General features: G+C 42.8%; 1 protein-coding gene across 1 annotated transcript in view; it reads left to right on the top strand.

Annotated features, from left to right (window-relative positions):
• Positions 1-12,836, top strand: part of LOC307169754 (uncharacterized protein) — a 293,723-nt gene that overhangs the window by 105,435 nt on the left and 175,452 nt on the right. The gene's annotated exons all lie outside the window — the stretch shown is intronic.

Here is a 12,836-nt window from a genome sequence, read left to right as displayed (position 1 = left end):
ACACGCTTATTCATTTGTGGATGTTAACTGAATCTATATGTCAGCTATGCTGTTTCTGAATATTATATTTCATTCTGGTGCGCTTAACGTTATTGCTACTGTGTAATAGTAGCCTATGCTATTCACCAACTAAACATATCCTATTCAATGCGTTCACAGTCTCTTTCACAGGCATCATTTGTTGATTTCAAACTTGACAGGTGTCTCGCTACGGTCACGAGTAAGTGCAGTGCCAAGTTTGACGTTGTTTGGATGAGAAATGCTAAAGATATCGTTAAATATATCATTTTTAAAAGGTTGTGGTTTAAAAACATTCTGACATTAGAGAGTTGTATCGGTCAAAGAAGCCCCAAGAAGGTTGTGGTTTAAAAATAAACATTCTGACAATCTGTCAGCTACACTGTTTACTTCTGAATATTATAGTTTGGATCCAAAACGTGATAAATCCATTTTGATTTATTTGAGTAAAAATGTGTTTTCTTTACCAAGAAACCAACAATTACTAAAAACACACACAAAAACTGATTTTGCACGGGCATTTTGCTCTGCTCCCTGAATCGACACGCTTATTCATTTGTGGATGTTAACTGAATCTGTAAGTCAGCTATGCTGTTTACTTCTGAATATTATATTTCATTCTGGTGCGCTTAACGTTATCGCTACTGTGTAATAGTATGCTATTCACCAACTAAACATATCCTATTCAATGCGTTCACAGTCTCTTTCACGGGCATCATTTGTAGTGGCATACACAAACTGTTTACTCAAGCGCAGCGTTTTCTCGGAGTTCACTGTGTGCTTTCTACCATGCACAAAAAAAAATGTCACTGAACTTTTGCTGTGTAATTGTAACAATGAGCACTCAAACACACCAAACCAACAATTACTAAAAAACACACACAAAAACTGATTTTGCACGGGCATTTTTTGCACTAGTTCAGTTAACATCCACAAATGAATAAGCGCGTTGATTCAGGGAGCAGTGCAAAGTGCCCGTGCAAAATCAGTTTTTGTGAGCTGATCGCCGTCAAAAAAGTTCAGGAGATATTTCTTAGTGATGGCTGATTTCAACAGTTTCAATATGATAGCATTTTGAAAAAAAAAGTGTCTTGAATTTATTGCATTTTGGGGGAAAATAATCCGGTTTTATAATAGATCTTTGAAAATCAAAATCTGGATTTGAATTTTTTATGTTATTATAACCTAAAGATGCTATGTGAAAGTTTGAAACAGAAAATAGTGGTTTTCATCTTGCCACTTTCTTGGTAAAGAAAACACATTTTTACTCAAATTAATCAAAATGCATTTATCACGTTCTGGACTATTTTTTACAGCCTATGGTTCTGGAACAAAACTATAATATTCAGAAGTAAACAGTGTAGCTGACAGAGTGTTTATGTCAGAATGTTTATTTTTAAACCACAGCCTTCTTGTGGCTTCTTTGACCGAAACAACCCACTAATGTCAGAATGTTTATTTTTAAACCACAACCTTCTAAAAATGATATATTTAACGATATATTTTGCATTTCTCATCCAAACAACGTCAAACTTGGCACTGCACTTACTCGTGCCCGTGGCGAGACACCTGGCGAGTTTGAAATCAATCGGACTAACGGTTCGAGAGATATGCGAGGAACAGACAGACACACACACACACACACACACACACAGACAGACAGACAGACAGACGTTTCTGTAATTTATAGATAGATGTAAGAGATTGTTAATTTATTTATGTATACACATTCTCATATCCATATATTTTGTTTTATTGTCACTAGTAATAATCTCAGGGTTTAGCCTACTGGGGTTTACACTATTCTTTTTGTAGTGTGGTATAGGGCTTGGCGACGTGACGTCACGGCTCTAGCGCCGCGGTGGCTGATGGGAAAAATCGCCATTTTGTGAGGCCACTCGCGCGTCGAGGCGGCGAGGAAGTTTTAGTTGTTTTTGGATGTAATGTTCGTTCACAGTCACACGATCGACGGGGCATAAAATTAGACAGCGGACTTTTTTATTGTTTCCCGGCCTGAAAACAGAATGAATGAGTCATGTGTCCGATGTGACCAAGCGGAGATGGATGGCCTGGATATCCGCCATAAGACGCACGGACATACATTCGCAAACATCCCAAGATCATTGAAAGTGTGTTCCAGGCATTTTCATTCGGGTAAGTGTATAAATTTCACTTAGCAAATGATTATGTGTTTTTTTCCCGAGAGTGGTAGACATAGGTTCATCTGCATTTTCTAACTTAGCACTATTCTGTCGACTTTGCGGCAGTGAGCAAGCTAATTTAAGCTAATAAAGTGCGCTGAATGAATCATGTGATCAAAACAAAGCACTCCGCTGAGCCACTCAGATATTCCGAGGAGTAACCCAGCCTGAACTAGAGAGTTATTTTTTATCACTGTGACTGAAGCACGAGAAATTCTCTTTATAACACTTGTAAGTATGTTTGCCACATGAGTTCAACTGGAACTGAAGTGTAAAGTATATATATATATATATATATATATATATATATACACACACGTGCATTATACATTTATATACTATATATATATATATATATATATATATATATATATATATATATATATATATATATATATATGCACACACACGTGTACTATACACTCATACTATAATACTAGGGAATACTATACAATAACAAACACACACACACACACACACACATATATATATATATATATATATATATATATGTGTGTATGAAGAGTTCAGATGCAAAAGCCTCTAAGTGCCATCTGAAATTTTCTTCTAAAATGATTTTTTATCAAGCTTGTATATTTAAGTTCAGTAATTTCACTTAAATGGCAATGAAAATGACCTATTGTCATTTACGTGAAATTACTGAACTTAAATATACGAGCTTGATAAAAATGATAATTTTAGAAGAAAATTTCATATGGCACTTAGAGGCTTATGCATCTGAACTCTTGTATGTGTGTGTGTGTGTGTGTGTGTGTACGTGTTATTGTATAGTGTTCCCTAGTATTATAGTATATGAGTGTATAGTATTCCCATTGTTGCTTGCAATAATTTGTTTTAATATGGATACTTTTGTCTCCCCAAAGGTAAACCAGCATATGAGATGGATGAGTCTCATCCAGACTGGGCTCCAACCCTCCACATCGGTCACTTTGAAGTCAACAGCCACAGTGTCAGATCGGCATGGCCGCAGACAACGTAGACATAATTTAAGTGAATCTGAGGGAGGAGGCCAAAATGAACAAACTGTTTCTTTGCTCAGTTCTGTGAGCAAAGCAGTGCAGAACTAACCCGTCTTTTGCAGGAAAATATGTAGTTTAAGTCTGAGTTAAACAAGTTGAATATGGATGAAGAGTTTTTCAAAGAAAATACAGAGAAGATTCAATATTAAACAGGACTTCCATGTTTTGCAATTTTGTTGTCAATGATTACTACTGTTATGCTTCTTAACAAATAATTTCCTGGCGATTTAGTGTTAAATGTGGAAGACACGTTATAGCACACCTTAGGATACATGTTGAAAGGGTAATAGCTAGCTTGCACAATAAGTACACACTATTACATAACACAATACCATTTAGTTTGTTGCTTCCCTGTAAAGATGAAGAATTTACCCTTCTTGATAAGATAGTCAATGTTTGCTGTTTTCTAGTTAACACGTATACAAGTGTTGTACGGCCAGATGAAACAAAAGTGTGCATGTTGAATGGTAAAAATACATTTTTGGTTTTTATTTGGTGTGTGTGAAATGTGGTACCTTCCTGAGATTGAACATGTTTGTTTTGTGTGTGTGTACCTTCCTTAGCATGAACATGGTATACTATTTGTACATTAAATACTTCAAATGAAAATAGATGACAATTTGATAATTAAAAACTTTTTTAATAAAAAAATTCAAGTTTCTTGTGCATCTTGTGTTGAACTACTTTAAAACATTGAATTTCATGTAACAAATTTTATATACAGCATGCATTTTGGGATTTTGACGCTGTAATTCTTCCGCTTCTGTAATCATACCACGCAGATGACAGATGTTGTTGCCTGGTGTACTCTTCTACAGCTGCTGCCTGCTCGTCAGACACACTTACAGCATTCATGTGCTTGTCGCAGGACAGCAGACAGGTCACTGGCATCTATGCTTTCATCATTCAGGGATACGCACCTTTGTACGAACGAGGGTTTTCACAACTCAGCGGTTTGTAGGCTTCCAAGTCATGAACCCAGCCATTTGTGAACTGAACGTGGGCTTCCATAGATTTATAATTACAAAACTGAGCCTCGAAATATGCATTCACACCACAGACTAAATATGCAAAAATATCTGGAAATGTCAGAGGAGGTAACTTAAATCGTCGAGGTCTCGAGTAACGTTATATTCTCTTGCAGGCACCTCATACGGATCCATATTTCCGATCAGTGACATCTTTTCCATGTAACTTACCGTTTTCTTGCGTCAGATAGAAGTTTGTCTCTGTATAGTACATTTCGTTCTTTTAATCGACTTTTCAACATTGTTTTCGTGTAGTAAGTGGTTGTTTTAAGCATAGACAGTATATAAACGTCTCGCCCGATGTGGCCTCACAAAATGGCGCCGCCCTATTGTTTACGTCCCAGAATGCACTGCGCAGTGACGTCGGTTGCCAAGCCCTATTGGTGGCGGTGTACTAAAATAAACATTGTCACGTGTGTATAGCTTCTTCTTCTAACCGCTGATTCCTGATGGTTTAGAGGATAATTACTTGAGTCGCCCCCTATCGTTTCAAAGAATAGTACACCGGCGAGCTTGCGGAGGTGCGCGCGCAGTCTGCGGAGACTCGCGCTGCGGAGCCAGGCGAAAGTATAAACAAGGCTTCTTTTGAGTCTTATATTGCGCTAATACTGTCAAATACAGACAATGTTTACATAAAGTTCGCTATGTCTAAAGTGAAAGCAAACAGAGAAAATTAATTAAAATCTGCTTGTCATATGCGTGTATATTAGGCGTGTCGCGTGCAGTTCTTAAAGAGACAGTAGCCCTAATAATAAACATGCTGCCGCTTGTCCTTAAAGGATAGTTCACCCAAAACCAAACAGTTGCTGGTCCCCATTGACTTCCATACATAGTAGGAAAAAAATATATACTATGGAAGTCACAGGGGTACATCAACTGTTGTGGTTACTCACATTCTTTCAAATAACGTTTATTTTCAACAGAAGAAAGAAACTTATTCGGGTTTAAAACAACTTAAGAGAGTAAATTATGACTTTTTTGGGGGAGAACTATCCCTTTAATGTTAATAAAACAACAAAACACACAGAGGAAATCATTCACTGCTCTTGACTGAGAACTTTAAGTCTGTTGTGTTTTATTTTCATATTTGTTCATTTAATTACTTTCTGTTAAATACACCTATAGCTGAAAAAATAAAGCAGTTTATTTCATTTGTATATTAAGTTGTGTATGTGTAATATGTATCTCTGTTCTTAATTTTTAATAACAAAGAAAATAATGACAAAGATTTTTATCTTCGACACTTTGGCCTAAATGTCTGCCATTCTTTTTTATTTTATATTTTGTTTTGTTACCTATAAGGCTTTGTTTTTAAAATAGGGAAATTAGTTTGGCTGTAACGCTCAGTCACTTGCAAAATAGTAAAACCAACATGAAAAAAGAATCGTGATAAAATCGTGATTTTCCTGAAAAAAAATCGTGATATGATATTATTGCCATATCGCCCACCCCAGGTGTAAAAAAGTGCCTAGATGTGTGTTACCGGCCTCAGACCTAGGGGAATCTGGGCAGGTACAAAACCACAGGCTGGATAGCACTGTGGGTTGGAAAGAAGTGGAGATACAAAAATTATGTCTTTCTCAAGCGCTGGATGTTTATTTCTGAGCGCTTGAGCTACCGTCTCCACGGCAACCCAACTGAAACAGTGTAACGGCTTTTTTTTAAAAAAAGTAACAAAACAGGAGAAGGTTTTTTTTGGTTTTTTCTTAAAGTTTAATTTTTTTTTAATTAAACTCATATATGTGGTCATTTTCTCTACCCATTACACTCTCCCCTACTTTAAGAGATGTCTCCCGACATCCAGTACTAAACTGAACTACTGGCTACAGTGGTACTCTCAAACTATCGGTCAGGACCTCAGGTAAGTATGGTCTTCAGGAGTCATCAGTCTGAACAGGAAGTAAGCCTGCAGTATGTCAATCACAGATAAGTAGTATGAAGGTAAGATTGTATGTCGATATCAATGTCTTTCATGTCCTGGTCCATGTCAGTTCTACTGTATGTCCATACAGCAGGGGGAGGATAGTAGCATCTCTCATGAAACACTGGGTAGGTCAGCATGGAAGAAGGGGTACAGTACATGGCATTAGTTCCCATTCTCCAGGGCTGGTAGGAAGGTTCTCCTGGCTGGTCATACATGAAGATGTTTCTGGATTTGACTGGTCGAGTGGACCTCCGCAGTTGCTGATCTACCTCTCTTACTGGCTGAGGAACAGGCACAGCATCTATCTCAGGATCCTGAGGGCTTTCACTCTCCATAGCATCATCCCTGTGTTGATCCGGTCCTTCCACAGCAGGGGACGGATCTACCCCTCTTGCTACCGGCATTGGCTCTGCTGTCACCAAAGGGTCAGCTGGTCCTGGCTGCCATACATTCTCAGACTCAGGTGCACGGCTCAACGGTTGATATTCGGGAGCCCCAACCCTTAGCTCACTGTGTAGCTCGGGTTGATGTGGGTGGTATCTGACAGCCCTCCTCTCATACACAGGCAAGGGTCTAAGGTTGTAGGAGCACTCCCCCTCATCATCTGAGGTGCCAACATCAGACTTAGTTGCTTCTCTGGTTGGCATATGACGTCTCTGTCCTTGGGGCTTTCGCTCCACACCAGTGTCACGTTCCTCATGGTTGACTGGCAAGTCACTGACAGGCAAGAGGAGGTTGCGGTGGAGCACCCGGAGAGTCTGGTCACCTGTTTCAGCTTGGATTCGATATACAGGTCCATCTCCCAGCCTCTCTATGACACGGTGGATCTTCTTTTCCCAGTAAGATCGAAGTTTGCCTGGGCCACCTCTCTCCGACAGGTTCTTGACAAGCACACGATCACCTGGTTGCAGCAAGGCTCCTCTGGCACCTCGGTCGTAGTGCCTTTTCCCTTTCTCAGAAGACTTCTTGCTGTTCTCAGAGGCAATCCGGTATGCATCCTGCATCCGGGAAGCCCAGGTCTGTGCATACTCCTGCCGTGTCTGTACCAGCCGATCTGAGTCGAGATTGAATATAAGGTCAATGGGCAGCAGTGGATGTCTTCCAAAGAGGAGGAAGAATGGTGAGTAGCCTGTAGACTCATGCTTCGTGCAGTTGTAGGCATGTACTATGCTGGGGAGATGGTCTTTCCACTCTGCCTTCTTTTCCTCATGGAGTGTTCTGAGCATCTGGAGGAGTGTCCTGTTCAGGCGTTCAACAGGATTCCCCTGTGGATGGTAAGGAGTAGTTCGGGAGTGAGATATTCCTGCCAGCTGCTGAAGTCTCTGGAACAGGGTGTTCTCGAATTCCCGACCCTGGTCATGGTGGAGCTTTTGAGGGTACCCGAAGCGTGGAATGAAGTCGTAGAAGATCTTTTCGGCCGCTGTTTTGCCAGACTTGTTTCGAGTTGCATAGGCCTGAGCAAAACGGGTGAAGTGATCTACTACCACAAGGATGTACTCGTAGCCTCCTTTACTGGGATCAAGGTGAAGGTAATCAACAGAGAGCAGTTCAAAAGGTGCGCTAGTTGTGATTGAGCCCATTGGTGCTTTCTCATGGACAGCAGGTCGTTTTTGTTTGATGCATGGGCATTGACGGATGACATAGTCTTCGATGTCGCGCTGCATAAAAGGCCAGTAGAACCGTTGCCTTGCGAGGTGGGTGACTTTATCAGCGCCAACATGTCCCATGTCATCGTGCAGGTGTTTGAGCACGGTTGACTTGAGTACTTTGGGGAGGACCAGTTGTTGATTTTGTCCTGCATGCCTGTACAGAATACCATTATCCAGTTTGAGCCTGTTCCACTCATGTATAAGTCGTCGTGTTCCTGGTTGGATTGGACTCCAGTCTTTGTCTCTCGGATTCCATCCGCTCCCTTTCAACCGAATCACCTCGGAAATGGGCTCATCTCCTTTCTGGGCGGCTCTGATGTCTTCTGGGGTGAACATGGGCGCACTCATCGGGGGAGAGTCGTCATCAAAGGCAGAGATCTGAAGGGCGGCAGCCCAGGACACATCCTCATCTCTCTGAGCTTTATTCCCCTGCCAGATGGCAGATACAACCTCAGGTGGCATTGTCTCGTGGAGACGGTAGCTCAAGCGCTCAGAAATAAACATCCAGCGCTTGAGAAAGACATAATTTTTGTATCTCCACTTCTTTCCAACCCACAGTGCTATCCAGCCTGTGGTTTTGTACCTGCCCAGATTCCCCTAGGTCTGAGGCCGGTAACAATTGGGGGCTCGTCCGGGATGGTAACTGACCACTGCTCTGGCCTTTTTGGGTGGACTTGGTTGCAACCGGGCTCTTGTTGGACAAGGCAGGATGTTCTTGAAGCTTAAACAGTGGCCGGGCTATTCTGGAAAAGTCCTGGATGAAAGAGCGATAGTAGCCCAGGAAACCAAGTAGAGCTCGGACCTCTCCAACGTTCTTTGGCTCTCTCTCCTTCATCTGCAACACAGCTTCTAGGTCTTTGGGATCTACCTGAACACCCTCACTTGTGACCAGGCGTCCAACATATCTCACTTGGCGTTTGAACAGCTCACATTTTTTCGGGCGCAGCTTCACACCATGTTCCCTTAAGCGACACAGAACTTGTCTTATGTCCTCAACATGGCCCTGGAAAGTCTTGGAAAAGCAGAGCACATCATCCAGGTAAGGAGAACAGCATTCATCTCTTAGACCGGCCAGCACTCCCTCCATGCAGCGTTGGAATGCTGCCGGAGCGTTGGTGAGGCCAAATGGGAGGCGTATCCACTCGTAAAACCCCCAGGGTGTGCTAAAAGCTGTCAGGTGCCGGCAGCTCTCTTCAACAAAGCCTTGGTGGTAAGCACTGCCCTGGTCAAGTATGGAAAACCATGAGTTGCCTCCTAAATTGTCAAGCAGGTCCTGGATGCGTGGAAGGGGGTGGCGGTCCTGGATGGTTTTGCTGTTCAGCCCCCGGAAGTCAACACAGAGACGTAGGCTTTTGTCCTTTTTTCTCACACAGACCACAGGAGAAGAGTATGATGAGGTGGATTTTCTGATCCAACCACGGTCAAGCAAGTTCTGAACATAGTCTTTTACCTCTTTATACAAGGGCTTTGGGATGGAATTGTAAGACTTTTGGACAGGTGTTTCATCTGTAAGATTGACTCTAAGTTGGAGGTCAGGAATACAACCAATGTCAGCATCGTCTTTGGCAAACACCTCAGACTGCTCGAACAACATTTCCTTAACTAACCTCTGTTCATCCTCAGCTAGATGTGATACGTCAACAGGAGGGTGCCACTTGTCTTTAGCTTTAGACCTGATCTGTCTGTCCTGCTCGTTGTTCATGTAAGCCGTTGGATCTGTACTTAATTGAGCTGAAAAGGTTTGGACAACGTCATTCGGCATGTGCTCAAGACTCGGGACAGGTTTAACATGAGCCACTTCCTCAAGAGTGCCGAGAGTGATTCTTGGGGTTAAATAAATGGCATGTCGGGTTGCATTTTGTATAGGAATTTTAATGCATTTTGAGGGTCCACAAGGAATGTCAACTAATGCAGGAAACAGTTCAAGGCCCTCAGGGCAGGTGTTTTCTATAAGAGGCTGGAACAGTACTGTACAATTCCCTGGCAACCCCCTAACCCGGCACCTGACTTCATAGACTCTACCAGCAGGGATAGTGACACCTTTCTTGCCTGTGTGTACAGTACACAGGGCTGTCTCGACAGTGGTAGTTATCTGAAGGGCAGAGACCAAAGCCTCAACTGTGTTCTCAGGGACACTTAAAGCGTCGGTCAGAATAGCAGTCACATTCACAGTGTTGTCATGCTCTTTGATGATCTCAGCTATGATGTTACTCCCTAACAGGGGACACTGACAAGTCTGACTGACCAGTAGGGGCACTCCAATTGTCACTGACCCATGGCGCTCACTACAAATTTGCAGGTCAACCTCTGCCCATCCATCAAGGGGAACTTGTGTACCATTTGCTGCTGATACTTCAAGAGGCTGATCGGCAAAGAGGGATTGAAGTGGTTGGATTTTGACATGGGGTGCTGCTCTGTCTATCCAGGTTTTGCTGACCATCGTCACCTGAGCCCCTGAGTCTAAAAGCATTTCAATTGGCACACCATTGATGTTGCAAGAGACGGTACAACGTTTTCCTATGAGCTGGGCGATGCGTTTTTTTGGACCTGCTTGGCATGGTATGGGTAGCGGTTTGATCTTAACAGTGGGCTGAATGCTGTTCACAGTCACTGGCTGCCCTGCTCCAGCGACTTCCTCCCGTTTCCCGACGACTTCCTCTGTAAACAGCCAATAGCTCGGTGTCCTGCCTGGCCACAGACAAAACAATGGGGACAGCTCATGGTTCCTTTCACTACGCAGTCGTGGCATCTACCCTTTTTGTCAGCTGACAGTGTCCGTGGAAGACTAACAGATGTGCTAGGGCAACCAGACTGTACACGTTCTGCAGACTTTTCAACAAGTGTCATGTGCCTTGTCAGTGAGGACACTTGGGCAGTCAGCTCTCTGATAGCGTCACGGTTAGCCTGTAACTCAGCGTCAACTGAACTCGGTTTGATTGCATCAGTCTGTCCGTCATGGTCATATCGGGCACTGCTTACAGTCACCGGTCTATACTTAGCTACAGCACCCAGGCGTTTTAACCTCCCCTCTTCCTCAGTCAGGGACTTGGTCATCTGTTCTAACAGAAAGTCATCGCTAGCCTGCATGTCAGAAAGGAAAGGTTTGATGTCATGTCTAACATAAGTGTTTCTCTCATTTAGACCTTGGTAGAGTGTGTGTAGAAAAGTACCCTGTACAAGCCTTCTGTCATAACTGAACTCTACGCCAGGTTGCTGTGACTCAAAAATGACTCTCTGCTTTAACCCCATAAGCCTGTAGAGAAACTGCTGTGGACTCTCTCTGTCATGCTGTCTAGCATTACTGAGCTCTTGAAAGAGCTCGGTTACACTTTTATCCCTGATGTGAGAGCGGAGAAACCTTTTTAACCCCTTCACTGTTAAATCATCATGGTTAGTGAGCATTTCCCTGAATGTACCTGGCTTAGTTATCTTAAGTACAGCTCTAATAGTTTCAGCCTCGCTAAACCCCTCTTGTAAAGCAGCATCAATCTGCTTACAAAGACCATTAAAGGATATGTCAGAACCCATGTCAGATACCTGACCACCGTGTATTTTACACTCTCTACGTGGAAGCAGAGCAGTAACATCAGACAGTCTTACTACCTGGTCTGTTACAGTTGAGGACAGGCTTGTCCTACCATGGTGGGCATCACGGGTGCCAGTGACGCTCGGCTGGGCTTGCCTCCCCGTAGTAACAGGTACATGAATGTCTCTGTCCATGAGTGACGTGTGTGTGTGCAAGTCCATGGATGGTGTGTGGATATCTCTTGTGGAGGGAGGTAAGAGTTGATGTGTAGGCGTCAGTGTGCCGTCCATGTGAACATTGGAAACACAGACCTCACCAGACCCGGAGTCGGTCGATGTCAGTTCCTGCAGCAGATCCTGGAGGGAGAGGAGTTGAGCCATGCCTTCATCTTCCATCGCCTTCAACCTCTCGCTCCTGATGTAGTCGATGATGAAGTCATAGAGCTCTGGTTCACTGAGGCCCTCAGTGCTTTCACTGCCATCTTCAATTGACCTGGCAACCAACTGCAGTTGGCTTAAACTCATCGCTGGAAGCTGTTTGATGATCTGGAAGATCAACATTCGCCGTGGGGCTACTGTAGTCATCGTGACGTCTCACCGGTGACTGTTGCTCTGTGGATGACGCTCAACTTAGCAGCCTTCCCTGAAGCTTGAACCCCTGGTCTCACCGTTGCAATGACTGCTCACCTCGCTTTTAACTCAACGGATCCTGCGGACGAGCCCCCAATTGTTACCGGCCTCAGACCTAGGGGAATCTGGGCAGGTACAAAACCACAGGCTGGATAGCACTGTGGGTTGGAAAGAAGTGGAGATACAAAAATTATGTCTTTCTCAAGCGCTGGATGTTTATTTCTGAGCGCTTGAGCTACCGTCTCCACGGCAACCCAACTGAAACAGTGTAACGGCTTTTTTTTAAAAAAAGTAACAAAACAGGAGAAGGTTTTTTTTTTAATTAAACTCATATATGTGGTCATTTTCTCTACCCATTACATGTGCTTAGATGCTAAAAATGTGTTATTATTGATCATTATATCACACTACAATTAAAAATAATGAAACATTAATTTGAATTGAAATTATTTTATTATCTTAGCTAATATAATTTATTAGCTTTTTCTAGGGATTGCAGTCATACATGACATGGTGAAAAATGACTTGAAATAATACTGAAAATAGGTTAAGATGAATGTTAAAGGTGTGCCCCCTAAAAGCACAAGTGGCCCCTGCCTGGCCCCCCCAGTGTGGTCTAGAACCGCCACTGTAGAAAAGCATGTTGTGTTTAAAATGTGCAACCAAATTGAATACAAATATTACTTCACTTTTATATATGACTTTATTTATGTGCTTTTTATCTTTATTTTTGTAGGAAAATGTGCAGACATTAAGTAGGGATGAGACTGGGATTTGATTCAGGACAGCTTTGGACACATGTCCGGTGTGCACATTTGATT

The sequence above is a fragment of the Squalius cephalus genome, assembly GCF_949319135.1.
Source record: "Squalius cephalus genome assembly, chromosome: 13".
In the NCBI taxonomy this organism is placed as follows: Eukaryota; Metazoa; Chordata; class Actinopteri; order Cypriniformes; family Leuciscidae; genus Squalius; species Squalius cephalus.
The sequence above is the reverse complement of the archived record's forward strand: the minus strand, read 5'-3'. Positions and strand labels throughout refer to the sequence as shown.